This window comes from Tachypleus tridentatus, chromosome 4 (assembly GCF_004210375.1).
Source record: "Tachypleus tridentatus isolate NWPU-2018 chromosome 4, ASM421037v1, whole genome shotgun sequence".
Lineage (NCBI taxonomy): Eukaryota > Metazoa > Arthropoda > Merostomata > Xiphosura > Limulidae > Tachypleus > Tachypleus tridentatus.
Window position 1 is genome coordinate 82,474,058 of NC_134828.1, and position 19,307 is coordinate 82,493,364.

At 33.8% G+C, this 19,307-nt stretch overlaps 1 pseudogene across 1 annotated transcript in view; it reads left to right on the forward strand.

Moving 5' to 3' along the window:
* Positions 1-331: 331 nt before the first annotated feature.
* LOC143249564 (uncharacterized) overlaps positions 332-19,307 on the forward strand; it is a 94,881-nt pseudogene continuing 75,905 nt past the window's right edge. Inside the window, exons 1-2 of the transcript XR_013027838.1 lie at positions 332-492; positions 3,269-3,403. The product of XR_013027838.1 is annotated as an uncharacterized LOC143249564 (transcript). The remainder of the gene's footprint in view (positions 493-3,268; positions 3,404-19,307) is intronic.

Here is a 19,307-nt window from a genome sequence, read left to right on the forward strand (position 1 = left end):
CTTTGGCCGAACATTTCCGAGTTACATCTACCACTGAATGACTGAAATCTAAATATTTTATGTCTATGCTGTATAATTTACACATGTTCACCACATTTTCTTATTTTAGGAGTGAGATAACAATATGACCATTGAAATAAATACAGTTTATTCATATTATGTGAAGTTTTGATGAAAGATTAACTGTTTTGAATTAAATAACACAACCAGCTTCTTTCCTTTTTTAAAGTGTTCTAGTGATGTTGAGAACACAATAAAAGAAACATGAGTCTATTTTGATATCACGTTATCACGTATAAATAGTGGATAGCGTTACACCGAAGCTATCATAAATTGTTTGTGTTGAGATCGACCTTACAGTGAAACCCACGATCTGCGCTCGTGGAAGTGTCGTGTCTTTAAACCTCTGAGCGCCCAATCGAATAGTATGACGTCATCACACCATGTGGCCATGGCAGTTAAGTGTTATGAAGAAGAAATGAATTTGACATGGTAAGGGTCTTTTAGGTATGTTTTTATAATGCCGGAAGTATATTGCAACAAAATACTAGGCTGTCATGTAGTATTCAACTTATCTTGACCATTTTTGGATTTTATTGAAACAAAATAACCTCGCCCAAAGAGTGAGTCAATGGTAAACAACTCTTAAACAGCTGATTGAAAGGCTTTAAGTGTTGGCGTCATAGTGACTAGCTTGTCCTATCACACCGGTAAGCTAGGCTATGCCGCGAAATTACTAAGCCTAAAGACGGCTGCGAATAGCAATTAATGGACAAGGGTCTTTTTTACAGTGTCTTAAGCGTATTAAAAGTATGTGAATAATACTTATAAGATAATGATTTGTAATGTTCAACACATGAAAATTGTGATTTAAAGTGAAAGAGGTGATTGTTATGTAAATTTAGTTTTACTTAAAAGTAAAACTAAAACTAGTGGAGATAGAACTACTGTTACTAATGTATTGCGGTAGTTGAGTATTATTAGTAATAATATTACAAATTAAAACTCGCTTGAATTTTTTAATTCTGGAGTTTATAATTCAGAAAGCCATCGTATTTCAATCTCACTATCGTTTTTTCAGATTCTGAACTTAAGGTTTTACGATATTTGGACTTAAAACTTGAAAAATACGTTGGTTACTCAAAGTTTGAAATTCGAATCGTTAAAAATTGGTTAAAATATATTCATAAAAGTTAATTTACTTTTCTTTCCTTTACTGGCAAAGGCTATGGTAAGTCGATATAACAGTAGTTTAACACTTATTTCACTGTTTACTAATTCAATTCCTTGTAAGCTGGATTAATGATAATATTGGTTGTTTGGAAATAATTGATAACAGCTGTATAAGCATTTTTTGCAATTGCCTAAGGTATTGTATTTGATAAAACCTATAGAATTTTGTATTTCTTTAAGCCACATTAAAAACAAGGGTAATGCATAATGCTTATGTAAAAAAGAAGCCAAGAGCTAAGAAGAAATGAATAATGAATGAGAGATTCTCAATACTTATCAGTTTTATTATTCATCATTAACAGCAGATGAATTCTTTTAGCTTATTGTTCTCTGGAAATATTTTAATGGTAATCTTATCAGTGTAAGATATTTCCTTTTATCACTTTAATTATTGCCAAAGAATCTGTTCAATAAAGTATTTGTTTTTTTATTGCTCTTCCATTTTACGATTTATTATCTAGTTTTGCTTAAATGTATATTACTTGATTTATTACATTAATGTGCTCTGTTTGTAATATGATTTATAATAATTAAGACTTGCATAAGGTACTCAGGTTATTACATTTATAACAAACTATGTTTGAATACAATTTAGTATTGTAAAGCAGACTTATTTTTGATGTATGGAATAAATATACCTAAAAGCATAACTGTTAGGTTAAAACAATACTGGTAGTAAAGCTCCCATAATGTGTGTGAAGTGAAAGATGGTATGTAATTTGTTTTGTTTTTTTAATAAATTCAAAAATGTGTAATATTTGATTAATTAACTTTAATAAATACTTCTAGAAACATTGTCAGTTTTTGTAATGAAGTATGAGAAAGTTAAATAGTTTCTTTGATAAACAGAAAAGTTATTTGGGAAGTGCAGCAGAAATATTTTGTTTTTTAGCCACTATCAGAGTAACCATTTGTATGAAAAAATGAAATGGAGTACTTTGTTATTTCAAAAACATGTCAGTTTCACTTCTAAACACATGCATTTAGTTAAATAAGAAGTAGAATAGCTGACCATTTTGTAAAACTATGATGGTGTAAAGTGTAAAGGCAAAATTTAAAATAAAGTTTACAGCTTACTGTTTTGCAATATAAAGTCAGCAAAAACAACATAGAGGGAATTTCAGATCAGTACTTTTTAGCTGGACTTTGTTTAATGTGTAATTGTTGCAAAAATCATTTTAACTAAATAATAAACCCATTTTACAAGGTCATTAAAAAATAGGACAATAAGGTGTTCTGGATCAAGTCTCGGATTTTCTGGGATAGACAAATTAAAAATGGTACTATCCTGCAAGAAATGAGACAAATGATTACTTTAGCAATCTGTTCATTGCTGTCAAAAATAATCTACTTTAAGATGTTTTTTTCTTAAATAACTTGAAGAGTATTTTATTAAAAGATCCAAGAACCACAATTTTTTTTTTTTTTTTAGTTGCAGAAGCTAAATTTACAAATTCATGAAGTATCAAATTCAATGGTATATATATTTATATTTTACTAGTCAGTTTAGCTGTTAGGCAAAAGTTAGTAACCAATTTTTCATGTCAAGATTGATGATTTATTTTTTCCTTTATTGGTATTTAATAATTTATAAATAGGATGTTTGAAATAAGTGTAACTTTGATCTACCTGAAAATTTATTGTATGCTATTTAGTATAATACAAATTTTTAAAATTTAAGTATTATATAATAAAATTAACCCATACAGTAACTTTCTTCTATTCACAGATAAAATTTAAAATTTGAATGGCAACAGAAAATTTTTTTTTGAAATATATATGAACTTGATGTTAACATTTCTCTCATTGATGAATTTAAGTACTGTTGCATAGACAACTTTTAATTTCAATGTTAGCAATCTTTTATTTACTGTTGTTTTTTTGCAGGAATTTTATTAACTTAAAATCTTGTAATTTTCTATTTTAGTTAAAAAACAAACAAACCAGTATCTATAATTCTAATTAGGAAATAGTTTAAATCACTTCTGGAAGTTCCTTCAACCATGTAATATTCTGCATATAAACATTTCTGTAGAGGATGCTGTCTTTTTGACATGATGGCATGACGTGTTGTGATGGCAAGTACCCATAACATTCTGTCTTTAGGAAAAAAGGTTAAGGAACGAATTACCAGCGGACGTTGCCGAGGGAGAATCAGCAGTTGTTGCGAGTAAGGATAACATTGACTTTTCAATTGCTTAAAGTACAAAATTTTGCTGTTTGTATTCTGTTTTAATCATCTTCTCATGCCTGAGTTTGTCCCCCTAGTTTTCTAAACTGCACATTGTTGACTGATAATCATTGTTTGATTGTCTTATTTTAAAATCATTATATCTATCATTAAAAGTTTTATATTGTTAGCAAAATGTTTTTGCAAAAATTAATTCAAATTAGTGAATATTATTCAGAAATATTTATTGAACCTTTTTGTTTGGCATTATTTACAGTGTTTCTGCTATTAAATAGATGTTATATAACTTATATTACTGTTGTTGTAGATTTATTCTAACTGCAGTAATTCTCAGTCATGTTGGAGATAAATGTTATGATACATGTAGATAGTAGCACTACAGTAGGAACTTAGTTACAGTAGAAAGCATCATGATCAATTTATAATCATACATTTAACCAGTTTTATAATTATTTATGAATTGTATAATACCCATGAACTTCAATCTAAAACATGGAAATAAAAAAAAATAATTATGAAACAGTTTTTAGGGTGTGTCACATCATTTTACATAGGCCTATGGTGTATTTTGAAACTGAAATGAGACATATGTAGTTGACTGGCAGTATTGTAAGACAAGGTCTGTATATTAGCACATACGTGCACCTGGATAAATCTGTAGAAGTTTAATGACTTCAGAAATGCTATATAAAAGGTAGGTGCAACTGCAGGGACTGTTTAACTACCAACCATACATTACAGATAGACATCATACCTGTTTACTCTGTAATGTTATACAGCATAATAAGACTGTTGATAAATGACAAAGCATGTATTGGACTTTGTTCCTGTGTTATCTATATCACTTTGGTTTTTGTTTCCCCATGTATAGGGGTATTCAGAGTCAAGAAAATTGTTTGAAAGACGTTAATGTGTGTGGATAGGGACTGTTTTTATTTTGGCTACAGTGAAAAAATGATATAATTCCTGAAATTTGATAGTACTTCTATATTTGAGTATTAGAAAATGGATCCCTCTAACCTTGTGAAAATGTATGATATCCTTTTTTTTTGCGGGTAATTAAATAAATTGTAATGTTTCTAGTCATTAAGGTTTTAGCATAAGTAGTTGTGATGTGCATTAAAATATTAACTTAAGATGGTGGGCAGTATCTTTTTTCTTCTGTTGTATAATTTAATTTGGGACCTTATTTAGCAGTCATGTTAAAGTGTAATATGATGTACTCTTGCAGAGGTCTGAATGGAAATAAGAATGTTTTGTCATGTGTTGTATTTTAGTGTACATCAATGTACTAAATTTTGTTTGTAGTTTGAATAGTTATGTAAAACTTTTTCATATCATAATGAAGATTTGAAATAATTCTCTGTTGTTTATAGTGTAGATGCACATTTTTGTAACATATTGAGGCAATTTTGATAATCTTTTCTGCATATCATTATGTATGTTCATAAGGACAAATAGATATAAGAATGAGCATAGTGGCTAAAGGTATTCAGTCCATTAAGGTAAACCTTGCAACAACTCAACAAAATGTAGCCTTTCAAATCAAAATACTTATCTAAGAATTCTTTAAAAGAAGTTAAACTCATCACATTATCAATTTCACAAATTTTGAACTCTGAAGTTTTTTTTCTTCTTCAAAGATCAAGTTTGTATCTAGACTTAAACTTCAAAGGCTTACACATTATTTGTAGATCTTACATTTTAAAATGCAAGACATCAAGAGACTTTTTGGCCAATCAAGGATGCTCTTACTCCTCATCTCCCTCAACAGGCATTCATTAACCTTTTATGAAACTCCTGTTTTATGCTATTTGCTTGTGATAGTTTTTATGTGAGTTAAAAGCTTAATGGTTTTATTGCATGTTGTGTAATTATATTCTCATTTTTGAGAGTTATGTCCATAATGTCACAAATGACTTTGAACTGCTGCTGTTGAACATTAGGCCTAACTTTGCAAAATATTTTGACAGTATATGATGAACAACAATCTGATGCCCTCTTATGTTCATTGAAACTGACTTGGTAGTGTCTGTCAAGCTAAACATAATACTGAGAAATTCATAGCTCATTTTCTTGTCATTAGTATTGTTAATAAGTGTTCAGTGACTGCTAATTTTCCAGTGTGTTGGCATTATTAGAGTGCTGTTTGATCCACATAATGTAGTGCCATTGTATTTTAAAGATTCTATCAAAGCATATATTTCAGGATAACTAAAGGAAGTAGATTGTTTGGAATACTGTTTATAAGCATTTGTATCAAATCAAATTACAGTTTTGTGAAGGCTAGTTTGTGTAAATGAACTTCAAATGGTAATTCTTTTTGTTGGGAAAAAAAAGTAGTCAGCATGTTGACAATACCTGACAACTTTTCACAACAGCTGTTGGGGATTTTACCACAGCATTTTATATGGATGCCAAATGAAATCTCAGTGGTATTAAAATTTAATAAAATACAAGTCAGAAGTCAATGATATTTATGTATTAATTGATTTAATACATGTTGTGATATTGAGATCAATAAAAGTAAACAAAAAAAGACAGTTGCTACTCTTACTTCAAAAGCTGGTTATTAGTCACTTAAAATACTTACTACTAAAATCTAAATAAAACTTGTGATTTTTATAGAATCTTTCACACCATACCAAATCATTGAAAAAATATAATGATTCATATCTTCTTTTTATAATTTTTCTTGTTGGTAAGTTCTTTTGTGGTCTGAATTATTATTAATGAAAATAGAATCAGTCACATAGAAGAAATACTAATATATCTATATCATTATAGAGTAAATAAAATGGTTGAGCATAATTTGTTGATTCTTGAGATAGACTACATGGAGCTCTGATAAACTAAACATAGGATTCTAATGCAAGTCAGCGCTTAAGAAAAGAGCACAGAATTTGAAATGTTTTGTAGTTATCTTAGTTCTTTCCATTTCTGAAAATTCTTTTATTTTATATTATCTGTATGAAAGATACAAAAAGGTTTTTCTATAGAAGAAGGGATTAAGAGATGACCAAATAAATTATTGGACCATTAGTTTTATTTTGAAGCTCATTTTAAAAATTATTTTATAAGTTGACATGCTTTAAGTGAATATAAGAGGTTTTATTCCTCATTAAGTTTTAAAGTTTTTCTTTCTAACAAACATCTTCTTTGCTTGGATGAGAGATTTTGATAGTATTTTTCATCTAAACTCTTGGAAATCCTTTTTATAAAGTCCCTTGAAATACTTAATTGATAAGTTAAAATATGTAGGAAATTGGTGGAAAATTAAAAGATAATAAAATTTGGCTTGATGGTAGTTAATCAGCATTTCTTGAATTATGACATTGCAGTTAAAGATGCTAGATGCCACATTTTCTTTAGAAGGTTGACCACTCCCCTCTTCAGCATGGAATGAGGAATGTATGTGAGGAAGAAGGTGAAAATTAATTTATTTTAGTGGCATTGAGAGTATGGTAGTAGATTGCCAACCTGAAGTATTTATGTTGCTTGTAAAAAGGAATATTTGAAAAGTGACATTAATTTCTTGTATAAAGTAAGAAGGTAATAAGAGATAAAATAGGTGGTATGAAACAAATTATTAAGAGAGGAAAAGAATTTGATGACTTGTAAGGAAATATTGAACATTAAACAATAAAAAAAGATAAAGAAAAATTCAAAACAAATTGAGAACAAAGTGTGTAATGGAACATATACAAATGTATATGAATACATAAGTAATAAAAAAAAAAAACTGAATTTAGGAACAAGAACTGAAATTGTTGAAGTAAAAGTGGTTAGTGTTTTTATATTACATATTCTGTCAGAAAATGTTTGGAGGTTGAACATTGTTAAAATATTTATTTGATTTATCCATTACACTGATAGCTACATTTTTTAAAGTGCATGAGTTAGATGTTATTGTATTGTTCACTTTTATTTGAACCAATTGGATATAATGTTGGTGGTTCTAAAAAAAAATTCAGTTCATGGAAGTTACTTTATTAAAGATCAGTCTCTAGTAGGATTTAATTAACTTTATTGGGAATCAAGATTTTTTTTTTTTAGCTGCAGAGAGACAAGTGGAAATTCAAAGAAAGCAACTTTAAACAGACATTAAATTTCCTGAAGGATTTGTTTTCCTCTATTGTGTTAAAAATGGAGAGATTTAAAGCTACTTGGGAAGCTGTTTGTGTGCTTGAGAGTATTTAGATACTGAAAAGACTTATTCTGTGAATAATTTTTCTTTAACTCTGAAGAATCTACTTTGTATTGATTGAACTAAAGCAAGGTAAATTAACTTGCACATTAAGAATTGGTATGATGGCTTTAAGGTATGAAAATTTTAGATATTAGTATCTTTATTAATAAATGTCTAAGTTTGGCTGAGTATTTGAATTCGGTATAAAGAATCTATGTGTAGATATTTTTTAACACTTTGTATATGGGCTTGATCAACCAACATGTGACCATGAAACTATGCATACTACAACTTTTAATGTATTAGATGCATCTTCCTGAAATTTCACAAGCTTTTAAAAAAAATACAAGTCTTGTACAGAAAGGTTTGGAATTTTAATTAGGCACTTTTACTAAAGATTTGTTTGGGAATTTGAGGAGTCAGAATCTGAGTCAAACTATGACTAGTCTGAGTAGAAGTAATTTTCATGCTAAGATTAAAAATCTTGTAAGTGAATAGCAAAAGTTTTTATTTAAAATGTTATTTGAACTACCCAATTGACTAGCATCATAGTAAGTTTAAGAAAAAAAATCTAAATTACTTTTTTTTTCTTTCTGGAATGACTGCAGATTGTTATAGACAATTACACACTATTTATTCTTGCAGCCAAATCTGATAAAATTAAAATGTCTCAGTAATTTAGATTTACCACCTTACTTTCACTTAGATTAGCATCAAAGTAAATTATTGCTTTATGTAAATGCAGCATTAAGTTAACAGCACACTTATCAATGTACAATATGCTGTCCACATTCTTGTGCTCTGAAGTTTCTTAAAAATTTTTCTTATTTAATCTAATAAGTCTTTTAACACTTTAGTTAAATAGTGTAGTTAAATGAAAAATGTATGTGGGAAACAAGAAACTTGCATGTCTGTATGTTTTCCACATTTAAAGTCTTAATAAAAGTGAACTGTATTTTTTGTGGGGGGTTTCATTAATACTTTAATTTTTATCTATTCTAAGTATGCAATTTACAACAAAAACATTAAATACACAAGAAAATAATGTCTTAAAACCATTTGGCTTTCTAATTAAACTATATGTGCATTAAAATATTTTCTTTACCTGGTCAAGGCAATATGAAACTATGAAATCTCCAAAGAACTCAAAACCGATGGTGAAAATGAGCTAATTATGTAAAGAAAACATAAATAAACCAATAGCAAATATCAGAATTATTCACATTTTTTTTAAAGATAGTGTATGTTATGAAGAGTGTAACATGAGCTTTTATTGCATATAATTTATCAAAGCAAAAATAATATATATATGTTATAGATCTTCATTTTACTTCGGAGATGTCTGACATATAAGTGTGTAAGTACCTAGATACTTAGAAAATAATATAAAGATGGGAAAAAAATTCTAAAATGTGCAATTTGGGGTAAAGAAGTTTGTCATACACAAGAGCAATGATTAACAATTCATTTACATTTCCTTTCAAAATTAAGAAATTATAACTATATAATAATAAAATTGATTTATTACATGTGCTTACTGATGTATTATGATTTTAAAGTAGTTTTAAACTTTTAATGTAATTCTGTAAGGAGTATGTGAAAGGTATATTTTGACATGTGCATGTGATTAATAAGGAGTTAGAATATTTATATAACTTATTTCTTAGGCAACTAGAATGATACTTGCTATATTTCAGTTACAAAGAGGGCTAAAAGACTTATTTTACTTCTGGAGTGTATATGAACTAATTGGGAATTTACATGTTGTTCCCCTTGAGGTGGATTTCTGTATGTGATCAGGGGACCACCCAGAGAAGATTCTGAACTTTGTTTACATTCTCTGGTATCTGAACATCCACCCATGTGTTTGCTGTACATGGTGACCTGTGAAGGGGAGGAGAGGATCCTTGTGGTTGATTGGTCCAACCCTAATACATCACCTTGGCCTTGAATTCCTGTTGATGTACAGCCTTGTGGTGACCCACCCAGAGTAATTCAGCTGATCTACTTGGGCTAGGGTCAACCAAGTACCAGTGTTGGATGTTCTAAACAGGTGTTGTGGACATTGTGTCTGATGATGATGTTCAGGTATAGTGCTTGTGAAACCCTGGCATTGAGGTGCATGTCTTCGTAGGGCTTCATGGTAGGTGGGAATAGTGAGCTTTGAAATGTATTTTATTTATTACGGATGTCCCCTTCAAAGAACAAAATGGATTATTGGAAAATAACCATGTGTGGACAATCCTGTTGTACAGTCACTATTGCAGTCTGACTCAACACTTTGATTTCTCATTATGCATTCATTGTTTCAGAAATCCTTAGGGCAGATGTCTATTTTTTCATTTAAAAGGGATTAGAGGGTCTTGCTGTCTCTCCCTGACCAAGTATGGAAGCTGCACTAAGGAAACATTTTGGTGGGAACATCTTCACCACAACATTCCAAATTCCTCTTGAAATAAAAGGCCACTGATGATATATCCATTGAAGTTACTCCCCATGTTACTTGGAATTCCTCAAGAAGAATTATTGTTGAGAGGGATTTAAAGAACATTCCCCAGTTGGAGATCCTTGTTGATTTATCTAACCAAGATATTTCTGCAGTGTGCTTTCACTCCACTTGGAAGGATGGAATAATGCTACCTGAAAATGTACTTATTTTGAAGTTTACATTGCCACATCTACTTGGTGCCATCAAGGCAGGATACGTAAAGTGTAAGGTATGGCTATATATTCCACTTCTCTCTGATATCTCTCGTGCCAGAAGTTTGGACATTGAAAGACCTCTTGTCATTGATCTTTAATGTGTGCTTGTTGTAGTGGCAAAGACCATGAAACCTGTAAGTGCAAACTGGAACCACACTGTATTAACTGTAGTGGTTTAGACCCCTCGCACTTTTGATCTTGTCCTTAATTGGTGGAACAGAAAGAAATGCAATGTTTGAAAACTGTAAACAATATTTTGTATCCCAAAGTTCAGAAGTTGCTGTCCCCCATTTCATCTTGGATATATGCTGCTGCACTCCATTCCACTGCTACAGTGGGAGTGTAGACAAATTTGTTTCCATGCCTCAGAGTTATTCTCCAACCATATGAAGAGTCTTTTTGCTCATTAAGGTTAAGAGAGTAGATGAGTCAACATCTTCAATTTCTGTTCCCACCAATCTTTCCAGTGACTGTTTGGATCCACTTCTTTTGGGTGCAGCTTCTGGCATAAGCTTGGGCTCATCTTTTTCATCCCTGAGATGTTATACAACTATTCATTCTCAATCTCAGTTGCTGGACTCTACATCCACTGATAGAGATCTTCCCACTTGATCCAGAGCAGAATTCAGGAGGTTGAAAGACCTCCTTCTAATAAAGAAACACAACGTGGTCATAAACTGAAGGGCTCTCCACCTAAATAAAAATGACCACATTGATACAGTGGAACTGTCAAGGTTTCTGCTTAAGTATAGATGACATTAAGGATTTTATTGAATTTTATCATCCTGTATGTCTCTTTTATAGGAAATGTTTCTGAAACATACCAATGCAATCACCTTTCAGCAGTTTCCTTTGTACAGGAATTCTGCTTCGTCAGAATGAGCTCGCCCTATCTTTGTCACTTGATACACCCTTGGAAGCCATAGCCATCTGTTTCTGTGGGTTGTACCATCACTATTTCTTCTCTACACCTCTCTTGTGGACAAACTACCATCCAATTGTTTTGATGAACTATATCTGTAATATTTTAGAGAAGATGGTTAGTGCTCATCTTATATGGTTCCTCCAATCACATAACCTCCTCTTGCCCATCAATTGTGTGTTTCGATGACAGCACTCCATTGTGGACCACCTGATTTGACTTCAAACATCAGTCACGGAAGCCTTTCTCAAGTGATAACATCTCATTTCTGTATTTTTTCATCTTGAAAAGGCTTATGGTACTATGTGGAGGTGTGGCATTTTGCAAGATTTCCACTCATATGGGTTGCATGGCCATTTGCCCATTTTTATCAGCAATATTTAATGGACTGGCATTTCCAAGTTTGTGTGGGTTAGACACCTTCCCATTTTTTCCCACAGGAAGTTGGAGTCCCTCAGGGCTGTATTTTGAGCGCCACACTTTTCATTATAAAGATTAATGCCATCTGTGGACAACTGCCTCCTACAGTTGCAAATGGAATCTATGTTGACAACTTTCACATCTAGTGTCAGCTGTTGAACATGAAACTTAGTGAGCGGCAGCTACAGACTGTCCTCAATCATTTACTAAAGTAGACTTCAGCAAATGGTTTTACTTTTTCTCTCTTTAAAACCATTTGTATGCACTTTTGCCACCAATGGGGTATTCACCCTGATCTCAAGTTCTGTCTTTGTGAAGTTGTGCTTCCTCTGGTCCCTGAGGCAAAGTTTGTGGAGCTTATATATGACCATAAGCTGACTTCTATTTCATGCAAGCAGCTAGACCTCAAGTGTACAAAGGCACTGAAGATCCTGTGTCCTCTCTTCCACCTCTAAGGAAGCAGATCGATGTTATAGATGCTAAAGATCTATTGTGCCCTATTTTGATTGAAACTGGACTATGGGTCTCTGGCCTATGGCTGTTCCAGGATCTTGGTCTTGAAGATCTCGTTCACCATCCAGGGCTTTGACTTTGCACAGGAGCTTTCAGCACTTCTCCAATCCAGAGTTTGTACACTGAATCTCATGATTCGCCTCTGCCATTTGTAACTGTCTTTGTTATATGCTTCAAAATTTCAATTCTCACCACAGCATTCTACCTGGTGCTATATTTTCCTTCCTCCATGGGCTATACTTTTTCCGAATAGGAGGTCTACCATTGTTCCTTTTGGTCTTCGTATCCAGGTGCAGCTGGCTGAATTGGGTTTGACCTTGGATGACATTGCTGTCTCCACTGGTCAACCCATCCAACCATTACTTATTACCATCTCCAAATGTGACCTGTCTTTGAGTTAACTAAGGAAGGAAGATATTCCTGTTTGGAAGAACCATCTTCTAATAGCCAAACATCTTTTTGAATCATCCTTCCATTCCCATTTATACTGATGGTTTAAAATCAGGTGACTCTTTGGGCTCTGTGACAGTTTGTTGTGGTGTCTTTTGCCTTTCTGTACAAGGCACAACATCAAGATCACCTCTACAATTTTTGTGTTCACTGTCTAATTATACACCATTTCTCTTGCTCAGGATCATGCATTAAACAAATTGTACTGTGTATACTGACTTGCTTAGCTTTCTACTAGCCCTGGAATTGCTTCATGTTAATTTTTGCTCTGTTCTTATCGATATTCAAAACTGACTGACCTATTTTTCTTTATCATCCATTTTTATTCAGTTCTTCTGGATATCAGGTCATTTCAGTATTCACAGGAACAAGATCACTGCAATCAAAGCTAAGTCTATCTGCTTTGGTGCTATTATGGGTGTACCTGTCCCATACATGGACTGTAGTCCTGTATTCAAGGCTCGGCTTATTGGCAGTCAACATGGATTGAACAATGTGATAACAAGTTTTTCTGAATCAAACCTACAGTTGCACATTGGCTGTTTTGTTTCTGTTAGGATTGGAATTGAGGATGTTGTCCTGGCTAGGTTACACATTGGTCACAGTTTTGTAACTTATCAATTTCTTTTATCTGGAACTGATGTAACAATGTGTGACCTTTGTGGCACTGAAGTCACAACAGCCTACTTTTTATTGCTGTGCCATTGTGAGCTATGGCATAATTTTTTTTCATGGGTTCACCCCCTAACACTGTCCACATTACTAATGTTTTTAAAGGGCTGTTGGGATTTTTAACTCTATTTTAGTTTTTTATCACCTGTTTGAAGTTTCAATTTTACTTTTATTGATTCATTTTTACATTTTATAACTTTTACTGGTTGTTTGTTGCAGATAGCCTAGTTGCTTTATGCCAGTAAATGCCAACCAACCAACCACCTGTTTGTAATTGTTATAGCTTTTTATATCTTTTGTATGTATGTCTGATTGAGTAGTAAAATAATGCAAGGTTCAAAATTGGGAAAACATACAGGCTTTGGAAACCAAGTTTTAGACTTGTTCTTCTACAGATTTACTCTAAATTTGAGAGTGGAGTGATTTGTATAATAATGTGATGTATGCTTTTACTCTTCAAATGGTGCTGAGGGTATGCTGAGCATAGGTTTGTTAGATTGATGAATGAAAGGATGATCTTCTTAAGAAGAATAAATTTCTATCACTTTTCTCATTTTTATATTTTTCATTTAACTCACCCTATAAAAGAAGGCAGGAGAGGATTTTGGAAGATGCAAGATAATGAAAAACACTAAATATTATAATATATTTGAAACTCCATAAATATTAAAATACATTACTATCTATGTAGGTAATAAATTACTGCTTTAATGTTCTATTGTAAACTTATTTTTTTGATATGGAACTTATCTCTACTCACAAGATTAGTTATTCTTGTTCATTGCTGCTTTCTATATGTGGGGGATCTGACAATGGATTTATCTGGTTTTATACACTGAGAGATCAATATGCAAATGCAAATGAATGCATCAGGGGTTTAGTTTAGAGAGAGAGAAGTCTAAAGAATTCTCTCTCCAAATGGGGTGGTCAGGAATGTTGTGGTTCCTCTTCGTCCCCTCATGTGAAAGATTGTTGAAATTTTCATGGAAGTTTGTCTTCATTTTGTTTTAATTTCTTTAAGGTGAAGAAGTGAGGTGGGGTATGTGAAAGTGACATGAGAGAAGGGAAATCTGGACGAGGGCGGCATAAGGGAAGTGTGCCAGGCCTGAGCCTGTGGTCAGAATAACCTGATGGCTGGTGATTACTACTCACTGACTAGAGATTGATTTAAAATTGGCTAGAACTGACTAAAACAGCTCTTTTCAGAGCTAGGCAAGAATGTTGCCTTGGTTGGGATCTACAGATCCAATGCCAGAGTTTTGGCTGTGGGGGGAAATGGAAGTACCCCAAGAAAACTCACTTTCATGACCTGGGTGCCAAAAAATCTACCAAGACTGTGCCCAGAAGTAGCTGGGAAGAAAAATAGGAATCTAAAGAAAACTGATGGATTGTGGCAGTGGTATACATGTGGCTGGTTGTCTGGTGACTAGGAAAATTGCTAGCTGCAGTCATGTGGAACAGGTAGGAACTTCAGCTTGAACTTGCATTCACACGTGATGCCCAGTGGTGATAGAGAAAAATGTTTGCTTGGTGGTGAATCAACTGGTTGCTCTTCTTCATTGGTCTGGGATGTTTTGTTTCTTCTTGTAATTTTCGTTTGTGTCTTCTGAGTGATTGTAGTCTGTTTTTCTGTTTGAACTGATGCATAGATAGTTGTCTTGTGAATGGTGCGAGTCTGGCTGGTGGTTGAGCTCCATGAAACTGGAACTGAGGTCTGGCATGAACTATCACTTGTCTTCCTTGGATTGTTAAATCTTGGCATATTGTTACCAGTGGGAGTTGTTGTCTTTGGAGTTAAGTTACCTGTATCTGCATTTGTGTTCTTTCTGGCTGGTTCTGGACTCGGTGGTATTTCTGTAGTTTTCCGTTGAAAGTTGTCCATTGGTTGTCTACGTATGTTGTCTGGGTACTTTGTTTGACCACAAGTTGAAGGGTCAGTAATGTGGGCATTCAGCTCTAAAATGAAATATGTGGTAGTAACATCTGTGGGAGATTAAATGCTCAAGATCTAACTTTTATCCTGGGACATTGATAAGAATCCTACTGAATTGCTGAGCCTTTGCTACCTGACGAGTACTTTGATTGTCTTTTTCTATTTCCAGAGCTTGTCATACATTCTCGTTTCCAACCTAAGAAATCTCCTAGGCCTAATTCAGCTTCATAGATTTTATTTATGTTGGCTGGTTTTGTCCCCCCCTCATCCATTTCTTTTTTCACCTGACCAGGTATTTAACTCTAAATTTGCACTTTACACTCATGTTATCTCGCACTTTACCTTTTATAACATTGCACATTCACTGTGGAGATGGGATGTTCCGCAAGATTGCTTGAAGATGAATAACTTTGAAATATCTTGCTTCATAAGTTTACTTAGCCCAGACCATACCATTGCATGGGTAAAGCAGAATAGGATTGTTGACTATTTGTGCCATGCCTAGAATGAGTAACTTGGTATGCTTTGCTTTTCAAAATGAGCTTTGATGGTCACCTGTTATATTGTCTCTGGTGATAGCATCCTACTGGACTCTTGAATGCATTGTCATCCACCATTCTTTGAGTGGAGTATGGGAGTTTTTACCACTTTCCACTTCCCATTCACTGGGATGGTTGACTATGAAAACACTGTGGAGAACGAGTTACACACAATAATCGTTCAATTACAGAATAGGATGGTGTCCTGCTGGTATAGATGATGTAATATCTTCCAATTTGCTATATTCAATACAACAGAGTGAGATGTTAGAATGCAGTTCATCCCTATGATTGGCCCTTGTCCTCCGACTGCATGGATGTTGGTACCTTGTTAAGAGGTTTTGGATTAGAGTAAGCCAATCAACACAAGCTCTCACACAAGTTTGATTTGTCTATCTTCCTCTCTTGATTTCCTCTGTATTATGAGTCACAGTATTGCTCGTAAGATGATTACAGTTCTGTCCTTGACTATTCTTAGTTGTCTTCTTATAGGAATGTTACTGCCATTGGATGGACCCAGCCTGTGTCATGATTGTAGGAGTTGATTCCATGCAATAGACATCCTTTTTATACTGGATGCAAATTTCCTAAGTTGATAACTCAGAGCTAATCTTTGTGTTTCTGCCACCCCCTTATCTTTGTGACTTCTGGATAACCCCTTTTTTCCATTTGGTTGTTTTTGGAGATTTTCCAGTCTTTGGAATCGTGTACTCAGTGAATCTACATTTGATCCTTTAGTCTGTAGTAACTTGTTTTTCTCATTCTCATATCATGACTTCTCACATAACTGTATCTTATCCTGCAACCTCCTGTTCTTTTACCATTTTCTTCCACTTTTTGTTTGAAATTTTGTGCTGTGTCTTGAAATCAGATTCATTGTTGCTTGTAGCTCCAGTGACTTTCAGCTGATTTTCTGTCTGATATGGGCACATATGGCCAATTTTATTCTCCTGTGGCAACTATTCACTACTGATTCTTGGGTGATCCAAGTTTTGTCAGAATAATTTTCCACCCTTTTCCTCCCCATTAACTCACATTATTTAAACACACAGTTACTTTTTTTTGGTCTTTAGTTCATTATCCTCAGACTCTGGCAGTGGATTTTCTAAGTCAGAACTGGACCATCTTATTCCATTGATGTTCCTTTTAGGTTTGTTGACTTCCTTGTCATGTGATTCTTCCAGATCTACTTTCCTTCTCAAAATGTTGAGGGCTTATAATGATCATTCTTCCTTTTTACAGGTTTTGCTTCCATCCATTTTCCACTTTTGTTCCCATTCTGCTCCAGATAGACTTTTATGTCTAGTATGTGCTTTTCTTTGTTCCATTGCTTTCTTTAGTGTCACCATTTATTTATTTTTATGTGACCTTTCATTTTCTACCCGTACAATTTGTGATCATCAGCTGATTGAGTTGGTCTCCTCTTCCCTGTTCTTTTTCTTCCTGAATTATGTTCCATATTTCTTTTAAGATTAGGCAATTTTCTTTTCTCCTGGAGTCTTTCCTCCATTGTCCATTGGAGGGGAATCTCTTCAGTTGGGTATCTGGCCTACTCATATATTCATTTCCAATTATTCCTATTAATTGTTTCTTTGTTGTCGGAGTACTGCCTTTCATCTGTTATATACTAAACTTCAGTGCAGCTGTGACAAGGTGAATATTCTTTTCTACATATATATACATTTTATTTCCCTTCAAGGGCTTGTTTCACTTAGGATTAGGATCCTGCTCAGTGGTGAGCATTGCCTGTTCAAGTTTGCTTACTGTATCTCAAATCTGCCTATACAACCAATATGAAATTAAAATACAATATACCCATAGTAAATAATGCACATTGTTGAGATGGGGTGTTCCACAAGGTTGCTAGTAGGTTTTGTCGTGATATATTTGCTTCATTAATATCTTTGTTCTGGACCATTCTAACACATGGGTAAAACAGAAGAGAATATTTACCAATCCCTTCTGCTGAATAAACAAAGAGCAGTTTGTTTTTCATTATAATGTTTTCATGGTTACTTTTCTGCTGTTTACATTCCTTCATACTTTCCACCACACTTTATCCTCCCTTCTTTTCCAGTTTTGAGCCATTGGGGTGGTGGAACTTGGAGGAATTCTCATGAATGTTTTTTATTCCAGGATGGTATTTTGCTAGTGCAGATGGCATATGATCCTTCAATCATGTACTCTACCTCTGTGCTGTGGGTCCTGGAAGTTGATGTTGCACTCAACTTCTGTGCAGTTCTATCTAGAGGGTGAGTAGCTTATTTTCTAACTCTACAGTCCATGTGGTTGGACCCAGTGGGCGAGGCTGCTTATATTATCTAGATGCAATCCACATCCATGTGGTAGGACCTGGAGGGTGATATTTCAATCCAATTTCTGTACAATCCTCTGTGTGGAATGATGCTGCATGTTTCCAAGTTAGTATGTTCCACTTTTGTATGGTAGGTCCTGGAGGTTAGTGTTGTGTGTGATGTCTGTGTAGAGGATGAGATTATTTATATCTTAGGGGTACAATTCACTTTCATGCACTAGGACCCAGAAGTTTCCACTGTACTCCAGCCTTTGTGCAGTCCTGTCTGGAAGGTGATGTTGCTTTGGAATGGATCCATCACATTGCAATTGATATCTTTGATTGGGATTCCTCATCCTACTGTCACATATATGTCCGTTTACATTACATGGTTTTGAATTGGAGCAGGATCAATCAATATAAATCCTCACACATACATTGGTTGTTATTCCCATTCTTTAGTTAATTTGTCTCTAGATCTTTATCTTTGTGCAGGAAGGTTTCTATATGTTTCTGTAGGCAATCCACCTCCATGTGGTATGGCCTGAAGGCAACTGTTAGGCCCTTTTTTCTGGAGGATGATGTTGATCAGGGTAACAGTTCCTCATTTCATGCTTTATGGTAGAGTGTGTTTGCTGCCTGAGCTGATATTGCACTTTTGGGTGCTAGTCTGAGTTTGATAGACACATTTCTTACTACGGTTATTAAAATGTTTAGTTTTCAGATGTGGTAGGGTGTGGATTTGTACATGTGTGCTTATTTCTTAGATTGGTTTGCATAGTATATCGTTCCATTCAACTTAACTTGAAGTGAAGAAGATGGGTCAGAGGTTTTTTCCCCAATATTGCTTGGGTTTGGACTGGAGTTGACTGAACATGTATAGTCTTTTGTGCCCTAGTCACTCTATGCCCAAAGAGTACTTTCATTTTAGCTTTTTCCAACATTCCTGTTTGTAGGTGGTTCTTCTCTGCTCTTTCTTATAGGGAATTGAGCTTCCAATATTCTGTGATTCAGATTCTAAACCAACCAATTGTTTCTCCCTCTTTTGTTATACTATTTCTACTTTCTGTCTGTTTGGAACATATATTTTCACACTGGGTGTAGAGTATAGCTGGTAATGAAGTGGTGTTGTCACCTACATCTGTTTCTTTCCAAGGGATCACATTTCACAGGTGTTCTTCATACACTTTAAAAGGATACTTTCATTTTAGCTTTTTCCAACATTCCTGTTTGTAGGTGGTTCTTCTCT